General features: G+C 39.5%; 1 long non-coding RNA gene across 1 annotated transcript; it reads left to right on the forward strand.

Moving 5' to 3' along the window:
* The first annotated feature begins 2666 nt into the window (after positions 1-2666).
* LOC107434060 (uncharacterized) lies at positions 2667-4107 on the forward strand. Its single transcript, XR_007237391.2, has 3 exons — positions 2667-2872; positions 2970-3183; positions 3799-4107. It is a non-coding gene; the product is annotated as an uncharacterized LOC107434060 (long non-coding RNA).
* The last annotated feature ends 7446 nt before the right edge of the window (positions 4108-11553 follow it).

The following is an 11553-nucleotide window of genomic DNA, read 5'->3' on the forward strand; positions in this document are numbered from 1 at the left end:
ATATATATATATATTAGTTTTGTGATTATGTATTTTTTTTCCGCTGAATAATAGTTTGGTTCAAAAAGAAATTTAATTAACCTCCCAAATAAAAATTTTATTGATCAAAATCCAGAACTAAGATGGCTAATAGGTTATCAACATAAAAGTAAATCCTGAGAATGGAAATTCAAAAAGTCTATGAAGATTTATTTGCGTGTTCTCAAATTATACGATAGAAATTTATATACATATTACAGATAATTATGAAAACAGGTGGAGAATCATAGTCTTTGATGCTTCTTCATGTGCAAATTAAATGGTCCATAGATTTGGTGCATGTTTAGAATTTCCATCAAAATAACGTGTACCTAAAGGTCTTCAATCTTTTTTTTTTTTTTCCTTCTTACTTTATTAGTTTTCACTATTTAATTAATTAATTAGAGAATGGAGAAATGGCATGTTATGTCCAAGGTCTCAATCCCTTGTGTTATTCTAATTCAAAATTGGTTACATATTAATTATTATGTGAAAAATATATAGTAAAAGAGCTTGCCTCTTGCTATACTCTGATGCAACTCGCATTTCAGGTGCCACTGCAAGATATAGAATTATTAATGACATAGAAGTATCAAAAACCTGAAGAAAATAGTACTTGAAAATATGATCATAGAACCATCCATGGCCATGCAAAATTTTACAAGTAGCTAGCCTTGCAAGAAAGCAGACATTAATGGATATGTGAGTTTCTATGATTTTGAAGAGTGTTGTCCATATAAACTCCAAATTAGTCTCTTGCATTGAGACTCAAAAGTACTCTATGAAGAAAGTGAGGCTCTCTTAATTTATACGGTAAAAATTTATATGCATATATTTTGGAAGAAAATTATGAATTATTGATAGAGAATCCAAATCTTCGATTATTTTTGTGGACATAAAATGGTCCATGGATTTGTGGCGTGGTCAATGGGTCATGCATGTTGTCCATCCCCTCATCAACTTGTACGAAAGAAGTTCTAGTCTTCTTTGTTTCTTTGTGGTGTCTCCAAAAAATTTTCTTCTCATTTTAATGTGTTACAACTTGCAACAATCAAATTTCAATGATATAGAAAAGCTAAACATTTTCTTAGTCTTGTGGGAACTAAATTAGCCTCCTACGATTTATATGCATATATTTTAGAAGAAAAGTATGAATCATTGATAAAGAATCCAAATTTTCGATTATTTATGTGGACATAAAATGGTCCATGGATCTGTGGCGTGGTCAATGGATCATGCATGTTGTCCATCCCCTCATCAACTTGTATGAAAGAAGTTCTAGTCTTCTTTGTTTCTTTTTGGTGTTTCCGAAAAATTTTCTTTTTTATTTTGATGTGTCACAACTTACAACAATCAAATTTGGATGATATAGAAAAATTAACCATTTTCTTTTAGTCTTGTGGGGACATGATTCAGCACTTTTTAAACGCTTGATTTTGGTCGGAAAATGTAGGTCAGTGCACTAGTGCACTGGGGCCACGAAGTAATTTCTATCAAATTTCTAATTTATTATTTTATTTTTTTTTGGTAATTATCAAATTTCTAATATGAATATATACTGTTTAGAAAAATTTGTCAATGGACGGATACATGGGAAGCCTTATATGCAGGTGGACCTCACGTGTGGGTCTGGCAGTGTGATGTGAGTAAAGTGTACAATAAAGAAAATTGGTTATTGATCTCACAAGTTTCTACCATAGTCTTCACATGTTTCTATTTATATTTAGTATCACACTTTCAAGCAGGATACTGTTACTGTTCCTTTTCCATTCAGAATTTCAAATAAAGTTGATGACAGAAACATCTCATAAAACTCTAAAGGTGTAATCTTTGAAGTTCTGTTATTAGTCGTATCTCGGCAAACATTTAAACGTTAATGAATTAAATTATGTTTTTTTTTTTTTTTTATCCTATGAATTAACTTATATTGGAAACATATTGATATAATAAATATTGAGAATGTCATTAACAGGTAAACTATGCTAAGCGTGGGGGCCTTTTTTTATTTTTTATTTTTTATTTTTATATTTTCATATATCCTTTTATCCTTTTAGTATATTATTAAAGACTTGGTTAGTATTTATTTATTTTTTTTCAAAATGATATTTTGGCCCTCCAAATATCGTCTAATAAAGTAATTATTATTTTGATTTGGATAATTTATAGCTTTGTCATGAATTCTACATTTATACTAAAATTAGGTGTTTAATTGAAGTATCTATCTGTTTGCGTTTATAGTTTTGATTTTCAATATATAGCTTTGCGGATTTCTTGAGCCAACTTTTTTTTTCTTTTTTTTTCCCCCAGTTTTCCTCGAATCAATGGGGGCTTCAACATTTATGTCACAATTCTGGGTGAATGGAAGACCACATGAACTGTTTCAGACAAAGCAAGGAAGTATTTCAGCCTTGGAATTGAGTGCCTGATGGTACTCTTCCTCTCAACTTGTTGTAGGAAAAGTCCAAATGGCTCAAAAAACTCAAATTTGATATACTTGGAAGGATTTTTTGGAAAAATCAATGGACTTTATTAATGCTCCTATTTTACCTGTTCTTTGAGGAATCTCTGCAGTCACAAAGTTATTTAACAATTGCAATGACAGCAAATTTGAGAATCCAGTAAAAATATGAGAGGGATAATTTGTAATTTCCAACATTATATACAAATGTAAACACATATATAAAAATGATGATGTTACATTGTATCGGCAAATTATATTTGTTTAGGCCTGGAACCCCCATGGACTTTGCAAGTGTATTTTAGCTCACTTCACATACAAAAGATTCTCATGCTTAGCTATGTGGCTCTTATGACCGAGAAGCAAGATCTCTCCACTCATTGTGCTTCAGCTTTGGTATGTTATTAGTTCTTTTCTCTTTCCTATGCAAGTGTTTTTATATACATTTATATATTTTATGCAACTCATTTCTCTATTTCTATTGGACATTCAGCAAGTTATCACCTATTAGGAGCAGAGAGAGAATCCAAGTTTGCAAAGTACTCTCTCTTTTCCATCTGGCTTTTAATACTGGAATGAAAATTCTAAGAGGCTTTGATCATCTGGAAAATATCTTGAAATATTCTTAAAATGGCAACCCGTTTTCCTGGAAGAATAAAGCATTTCCTCTTGATGGGCAAAACTCTTCTTTGGGTTCTCCTATGCAAGTATGTTCTTAGTTCTTACCAACTCCAAGTTTGAGATATTATTTTGCAATGGAGATGAGTGATGGGTTTGAATCTCCATATTTGATTCAAGAGGCTGGCAGATCATAAACTCTTCTGAAAGTGGTAGCTATAAAATTAAAATACGAAGCTTAATAGTAAAATAAACTAGACATAATATCACTCTATAAAATTTATGCTTTTTGGAAATTTTGTTCATCAAACTAACCACAAGGGCTCACGGATATTCAAGCAAATGGGGTAATGCAGAATCAGACAATCTAGATTTTTGTTCTAGAAATCTCGTGTATTTGGTGTTAGGATAGGATATGCATTTTTTTTTTTTTTTTGGGGGCATTTTTGAAGGGAAACACTTATAATTCACAGAAGAACTCATAACATGTTCATTGGAATAGAGTATAAAGCCATAATCTGTTTCATTAAATAATGAGCTTGGAATTTCAGATTAATATCAATAATTCTTGAAATAAAATTAGAAGTTGTTATATTGTTTGGATAATCTGAAATAAAATTAAAACATGAGGGGATACTCTGTTTTTTTCATCCCATGATATTTTATCCAACACCTAACAGCTAGAAAATTATTCTATTTGACAGTGACGAAGGGAGCAGAAAGCAGAAAGAGAAGTAAGGAAGCTCGAGTCCAACAGCATTTGTTAATAAGTTGTTTTTAGATTCATATTTTTAGAATATGACAATATTATATTGCAAGGTTACATAAGGTAACAAGAAGGTGATACTCTGTTTTCCTCCATGATGTTTCTGGATTCTGCACTGAAAGCTCCCATATATTATTAGTTTTTTTTTCCCCCAACAAATTCCTCTAGTTGTATTGGCTATTGATCCAGTGGCGATGCTTTTGTTTAGTATTTGCTCTCTTTTTCCATGTAGCTGTTAATACTTTAAAATGGCTGTTTAAGTATTATCTAGAATATAAGAACAGTACTAGAAGTATGCTTAATGGTCGTCATTTTATTGGGAAGAAACTTTGAGCCTGGTTCCAATTCAACCGAGCCAATGGAGAAAAACCTTCATGGTGGTTTTTAAATCTTCAAGTTGGATCAAAGGACTGGCAGATCATATACCCTATATCCTAAACGGAGAATCTAATAAAATTTTGAAGGACGTTGGCTAAACAGAAAAGATCCTGTTTGGCATATCTGGTTGGCAAAGCAATATGTTCACCTATAGAAGTGTAGACTAAAAAATGCACAGTTTTATTACAAAACTAAAGTGAAAAAGAAAGGATAAGATAAAATCAGATAGCTAAATTTAATAGTAAAAAAGAAGCCTAATAGTAACATGGAAAACAGGAAAACTTTTATTGAATGGAAAAATTCATGACATCTTATAGGAATAGAGTATGAAGTCATAAAGGCTTTTCCCTCCAATCAGTCCAAACTGAAACAACAATCAATAAAAAAAATGTTGCACTGAAAACTTATTTAAAAAAAGAAAAAAATGCAAGAAACAGAGCCTTATATTTCATGTCTCTCACCAGTGACCTTAATCTGTGTAGCTTTCAACCGACCTTTGGAATGGAAGAAAAATTGCCTTCTAGCCCCTCCCTCTCACAAACAGAAGAAAACAACCACAGGGCAGGGGAACTCTTTCTAGGGCAGGAATTCATGTACTGAGCTAGCCTATCGACCAAAGCACCTATGCTTGTTGTTGCCTTAACTCTAATTTAGACCCTATTACACAAGTCTAGTGTTTTAGTAAAGGGAAGAGATCTATCAAATTCATCTGAATTGCCTGCAGTGAGTCACTTTCCATGGAATAAATCTATACATAAATGCGCTAAGCAAAAAACTTGCATATATTAGGATTTTAAAGAATAGAGTAGCTCATTATCCAGCATTCTATCGAATTACATACATCCTGAACAACCATCTAGGATTGATTCCATTTGTTGTTTGACAAATGAATAACCTCCAAATGGGTTAAACTGTATAGCTAGCTGGTTACTGAGGTATTAAAAACGTTACCAGAAAGATCAAGGTGCATTAGGGAAGTTTCCAATATCTTAAGGGATGGGACCTCCATTTCCAAATGTAATATTATTGTAGATAAAGAGAAGTTATACTTCCCCAGTTGAAAACCCATAGTGGAAATTGCTTCCAAATAGTTATAGCAAAGATTGAGAAGTGCTAGAATCAAAAAGCCACAGGACAGAGTTCTATAAATGATTCTCAAGAGAGAGTAAATTTGTTATTAACATCAATATCATCAACTTCAAAAAGCAAACATAGTTATAAAATAGGAACTCAAAGTGCAAACTAAATCCACAGCTCCTCAAATCTCTGGGATAAATGAGTGGCCACACTCATCCAATCCAAATGGTCCAAATTTTTTAGCTACGCTCAGACATTAATTTCTGTTGCCTTCTCTCCGTTCTAGTATTTTACCTCTTCTCACACTCTAAAATGACCGAACAAAAAAGTTACTACTCCCCAGGTTCATGTCCCGGGATTGTCCAGTCGTCTATTGCTTTGGTCTGGTCTCCCTGATTCGTAGTCAACAGGAGTACTAGAGAAGCAACCGATTCGTAGTCAACAGGAGAATGGGTGTCTAGATCCTTCCCACCTCCTTTACACAAAATATCTAAAGAAGCATCTAGAATGGATATGTACATGGCTTGACCTAGAGTTCTCCATAATGTTCTAGAGAATTCTACACTACTCTAGGTGCTTGGCCCATTGTAAGGCCCAAAATGGATTATAAGGCCCAAAATGGAGAGAATGCTCACCAAGTGTTTGATGAAATGCCCCAACCGTGACATTCTCCCCCACCTATGCCGTCGACGTCCTCGTCGAGCTTGCTTCATGGAACCTCTTGATATGATCTTCAAATTGCCAAAGCGCGATAGCAGGTTCCCAACTTGCTTCGCTATCGGGAAGTCCCTTCCATTTCGCCAAGTACTCATGACTCGGATGGTTGTCCCTTCCACGAACTACTCGATCAGCTAAGATGCTCTCCACATCCTTGTCATAAGTGTTGTAGACCCCTATTGGCGCTCGCTTGGACTCCCCTCTTGTTTGGTCTTCCTCATTCTTGTAGTATGGTTTCAGACAACTTACATGGAAGACCGGGTGAAGTTTGAGTGTAGGAGGTAACTCCACCTTATAAGATACCTTGCCCACCTTCTTGACGATTGGAAATGGTCCCTCGTATCGGCGAACAAGGCCTTTGTGTAGCCCTCGGGTAGACTTGTGTTGGGATGAAAGGATTTTGATGAACACCAAGTCTCCCACTTGATACTCCACGTGCCTTCTTTTGGCATCCGCCCACTTCTTCATCTTCTTGGTGGCCTTATGAAGGTACGACCTGGCTAAGTCCACTTGTTCATGCCAACTTTTGGCAACCTTGAATGCAGCAGGACTCCTTCCTCCATACTTGGTAACGAGTGTTTGTGGAGTGAGTGGTTGTTGCCCCGTGGCTAACTCGAACGGACTTCGATTGGTGGACTCGCTCCTTTGCAAGTTGTAGGAGAATTGGGCAACATCTAACAGCTTTGCCCAATCGTGTTGATTGGCCCTCACAAAGTGCCGTAGATATAGCTCCAATAACGCATTAGCTCGCTCGGTTTGCCCATCGGTTTGTGGATGAAAGCTTGTAGAGAAATGCAACTCCGAGCCCATGAGCTTGAATAATTCCGTCCAAAACCTCCCGGTGAACCTCGAGTCTCGATCACTTATAATTGATCTTGGAAGTCCCCAATACTTCACCATGTGCTTGAAAAATAGACGTGCCGTCTCCTCAGCTGGACACTCCTTTGTCGCGGCAATGAATGTAGCATACTTGGAGAATCGATCAACTACTACGATTATAGTGCTACATCCCTCGGACTTGGGTAAGCCAATGATGAAGTCCATGGAGATGCTCTCCCATGGTCTCTCCAGAGTTGGTAGTGGCTCCAATAAACCTGCGGGTTGTCGTTGCTCCACCTTGTCTTGTTGACAAACAAGGCAGGTCTTCACATACATCTCGATGTCGTCCCGCATTTGTGGCCAATAATAGTTTATCTCCAACAAAGCTCTCGTACGCTTTTGCCCCGAGTGGCTGGCCCATTTGGTGTCATGGCATTCCTTGATCAAATTCTTCCTTATGTTGCCCCACCTTGGTACATAGATGCGATGCCCCTTTGTGTAGAGAAGGCCATCCTCAACCCAAAACCGCTTAGTCTTGCCCTCCATGGCAAGTTGTAGGAGTTGTTTGGCCACAACATCATGGTCCATGCCCTCCTTTATTAGGTTGAGCAGTTCCCCTTAGAACTTGGTTATCGATGCTAGTTCGGCTTTCCTACTTAATGCATCGGCAACTACATTGGCCGTACCGGGCTTGTATTCGAGCTTGTAGTCGAACTCGGCAAGAAAGTCTTGCCAACGAGCTTGCTTGGGGCTTAACTTCTTTTGAGTTTGGAAATAGCTTGTGGCCACATTGTCAGTCTTTACCACGAACTTAGACCCCAGCAAGTAATGCCTCCAAGCGCGCAAGCAATGGATGATGGCAGTCATCTCCTTCTCTTGGACCGTATACCTCCTCTCCGTGTCATTGAGCTTGCGGCTTTCATATGCGATTGGATGCCTTTCTTGCATCAACACGCCCCCTATGGCAAAGTCGGAAGCATCAGTGTGCACCTCGAATGGTTTGGAGCAATCAGGCAATGCCAACACGGGTTCCTTCATAATCGCCTCCTTCAAATTCTCAAAGGCTTGTTGGCATTGGATGGACCAACTCCATGTCTTGTTCTTCTTTAGTAGGTCGGTGAGTGGTGCGGCTAGGGCAGAATACCCTTTGATAAACCTCCTATAATAGTTAACAAGACCAAGAAAAGATCGCAGCTCACTCACCTTGGTTGGAGGATCCCACTCTTGGATGGCTTTCACTTTGGCTTCATCCATGTGCAGCTTGCCATCCTTGATCTTATGGCCGAGGAAGTACACCTCATTGGTTGCAAACGAGCACTTCTCTTTCTTCACGTAAAGCTCATTATCCTTTAGAACTTTGAACACAATTCGTAGGTGTTGGATGTGCTCCTCTAGCGTCTTGCTATAGATGACGATGTCATCCAAATAGACCACCACGAATTTGTCCAAGTAAGGATGGAAGATCTTGTTCATGAGAGTGCAGAATGTGGCGGGTGCGTTGGTGAGACCAAAGGGCATGACGAGGAATTCGTATGCTCCATATCGAGTAACACATGTAGTCTTTGGCTCATCACCCTCCGCAATTCTAACTTGGTAGTACCCCGACCTTAAGTCAAGTTTAGTAAAGTACCTTGCTCCTCCAAGTTGATCAAACAAATCGGCTATCAACAGTATAGGGTACTTGTTCTTGATGGTAACCTTGTTGAGCGCCCTATAATCGATGCATAGCCTTAATGAACCATCGTGCTTCTTTTGGAACAAGACGGGTGCTCCATAAGGTGCTTTCGACGGTTGAATATAACCGGCATCCAAAAGCTCCTTAAGTTGTCTCCTTAGCTCCTCTAGCTCCGGTGGAGACATGCGATATGGTGCTTTTGCGGGTGGTTTTGCACCGGGCTCCAGTTCGATGCAATGATCCACCTCCCTCCTTGGTGGAAGTTTCTTGGGTAGTTGTGGTGGCATGACATCTTTGAACTCTTCAAGGACTTGGCTAACCTCCTTCGGTGGTTCCTTGGAAGTAACTTCCTCTTCCTCGCGTAGAGTAGCAAGGAATGTAGGCTCTCCTTTCTTTACTCCTTTCTTGAGTTGCATGGCGGAGAGGCAGTTGGAAGTACTTGGCTTGTGCATTGTTGGAATCATGCAAGGGCCTCCCTCCATTATGCACACCGTGTTGTAGCGAGGGAGTGGTACCACATTGAATTGCCTAAGAAATTCCATGCCAAGTACAATATCAAAATCATCCATAGGAGCAATGGAGAAGTTTACGTTACCTTGCCAAGTGCCAAGGTGCAACTCCACGTTGCGGGCCATGCCATCTACCGGTTTAGCCTCCGCGTTCACCGTTTTCAACCACCCTTGACCTTTGTCAAGTTTTAGGCCAAGCCTCCTGGCCTCCTCCCTCTTTATGAAATTGTGAGATGCTCCGGTGTCCACCATGACTTGAGCATCCTTACCATTAATACGTGCCGCCACGTACATAAGGGAGTTGTCCTTTGCATTGTGAGCTGGGATTGGTCTAGCCTTCAATGAGTTAAGGAGTTGTAGACAACCCATTTGTGTGTGCTCGTGAGTTTCCCTCTCCTCGAGCATGGCACTTAAGGACTTCCTCTTCGGACAATCTCTAGCCCAATGGGGACCATCACATAAGAAGCAATTTTCCTTCGGCTTGAATTCGGGCTTGCCTCCTTTCTTCCAATCTTTGCTAGGTAGTGGTGGCCTTCTTGGAAACTCCTTACTTTGGGGAGTTTTATGGAACTTGGCTCCCCCACCTTTAATATAATTAGTCTTAGGCTTAGGGTTGGAAGACTCACCTCGCCCATATTCGACAAGTGTTTCGGCCGTAGTGAGGGCAGTGGAAATATCTTGTACTCCCCTTCGTTGAAGCTCTTGGCATGCCCACGGTTGCAACCCATCCATGAAGTTGAAAAGGAGGTCCTCCTCACTCATGTTGGGAATTTGGAGCATTAACCCAGAGAATTGCTCCACATATTCACGGATGGATCGTTGGTGCTTCAACTCCTTCATGCGTTTCCTAGCTTCATTCACCACATTCTCGGGATAGAATTGTTTCTTCAATTCACTCTTTAAATCTTCCCAAGAATTGATGGCGCATATGCCTTTCTTCATTTCTTCATGCTTTCTACGCCACCATACCGCAGCAAGATTAGTAAGATAGAGGGTAGCGGTGTTTACCTTTTGCTTCTCGTCTTGGAAATCCAAGGCCTCGAAGTACCGTTCCATGTGCCACATGTAGTTGTCCAACTCCTTTGCATCACTTCTCCCACTAAACTCCTTGGGCTTGGGAGCATCTACCCTTGGAGTAGAGACTACTTGTTGGGTAGTGACGGTGCCACTAGTTGCAGCTCTCTTGCATAACGCCCAATCCTCACGTGTCTCCTCTAAACTCTTCTTAAACTCATCTAATTGAGCTTGCATAAGGGACAAGGTTTCAATTACCTTTGTTTGGAAAGCTTGGCTTTCATGACGCCATGCCTCGGTGTTGGCCTCGTTGGTGTCTTGCATGGTACCTCTAAGCTCCCCCACTTGGCCTTCCACTCGACCATCGAGCTCCTCCATGCCTTGCTCCACCTGATCAAGCCGCTCCAACATATCGGCAACAGCCAACTCCATCTTGACCACCTTGGTCTCCATGGCGGTGAGAACGTCCTTCGACTTTGAACGCCCACGTCCCTTCCTTGCAGCTTCGGGGATGACCTCCCTTCCCCTTGCTTCTTCAACCACAACCTCTGATGAAGACATGTTGCTCTAGATGCTAGCTTTAACCTTGGGCTCTGATACCACTTGTCACGGACTTGTTTGTTTACCCTTCAAGCCGTGCGGCCTTAGTTGCTATTCCGACCCTTTGTTGCAACTAAGTAAGCCTTTTGCCCACTAAAAGAGAAAGCTAAGCAAAGAAAGCTAGAGCACAAGGAGAGTTTGGGAGAATGAAAGTATATTGCTTAGAGGAGAGCTTTACAAGTGAATGTGGGAATTCTTGGATGGTTTGGCCAAATGAGGCCTCCACTTATTTATAGGCATACAAAGTCTAATCCTACGGCTATAATTGCTTTAATCCTACGGTGGAGAATGGGTGTCTAGATCCTTCCCACCTCCTTTACACAAAATATCTAAAGAAGCATCTAGAATGGATATGTACATGGCTTGACCTAGAGTTCTCCATAATGTTCTAGAGAATTCTATACTACTCTAGGTGCTTGGCCCATTGTAAGGCCCAAAATGGATTATAAGGTCCAAAATGGAGAGAATGCTCACCAAGTGTTTGATGAAATGCCCCAACCGTGACATTAGGAAGCAGGCACATAGACATGAGGGGGAAAAAAAAGGCATGACTTGCGTGGCTGTCAGGAAATTTGTGGAATGTATATACTGCTGTGCACCTATCTCTCACTTTCATAGAAATTATAACTTTTAATTATTATTATTATTATTATTATTATTATTTTTGACAATGACCAAGAGATTCTTCCACTAATGAATCCAACAATGTCCTAGAAATTGATGACTTTTGCAACTACCAACTAAACAGAACTAAAAGCTAGATTTTAAGGGGAAAAAAATTATTAAATGTGGAAGAAGGTGAGGCTCAGCTCTTTTTGATTTTTACTTTTAAAAAATGATTAATTTTGATTTTTGTTTTTGGTCGGAGGCTCAAATCCCTTTTACTGCAGCAAAACCAAGCATC

The sequence above is a fragment of the Ziziphus jujuba genome, chromosome 9, assembly GCF_031755915.1.
Source record: "Ziziphus jujuba cultivar Dongzao chromosome 9, ASM3175591v1".
Classification (NCBI taxonomy): Eukaryota; Viridiplantae; Streptophyta; class Magnoliopsida; order Rosales; family Rhamnaceae; genus Ziziphus; species Ziziphus jujuba.